The following is a 212-nucleotide window of genomic DNA, read 5'->3' as shown; positions in this document are numbered from 1 at the left end:
ATCCAACCAGTCCATTCTGAAGGAGATCAGCCGTGGGATTTCTTTGGAGGGAATGATGCTAAAGCTGAAGCTCCAGTACTTTGGCCACCTCATGCGAAGAGTTGACTCATTGGAAAAGACTCTGATGCTGGGAGGGATTGGGGGCAAGAGGAGAAGGGGACGACAGAGGATGAGATGGCTGGATGGCATCACTGACTCGATGGACTTGAGCT

The 212-nt window shown here is 51.4% G+C and overlaps 1 protein-coding gene across 5 annotated transcripts in view; it reads right to left on the bottom strand.

Annotated features, from left to right (window-relative positions):
* Window positions 1–212, bottom strand: part of DMXL1 (Dmx-like 1) — a 126,632-nt gene that overhangs the window by 4,560 nt on the left and 121,860 nt on the right. The gene's annotated exons all lie outside the window — the stretch shown is intronic.

Source organism: Bison bison, unplaced genomic scaffold (genome assembly GCF_000754665.1).
Source record: "Bison bison bison isolate TAMUID 2011002044 unplaced genomic scaffold, Bison_UMD1.0 scf7180017864238, whole genome shotgun sequence".
Classification (NCBI taxonomy): Eukaryota; Metazoa; Chordata; class Mammalia; order Artiodactyla; family Bovidae; genus Bison; species Bison bison.
The sequence above is the reverse complement of the archived record's forward strand: the minus strand, read 5'-3'. Positions and strand labels throughout refer to the sequence as shown.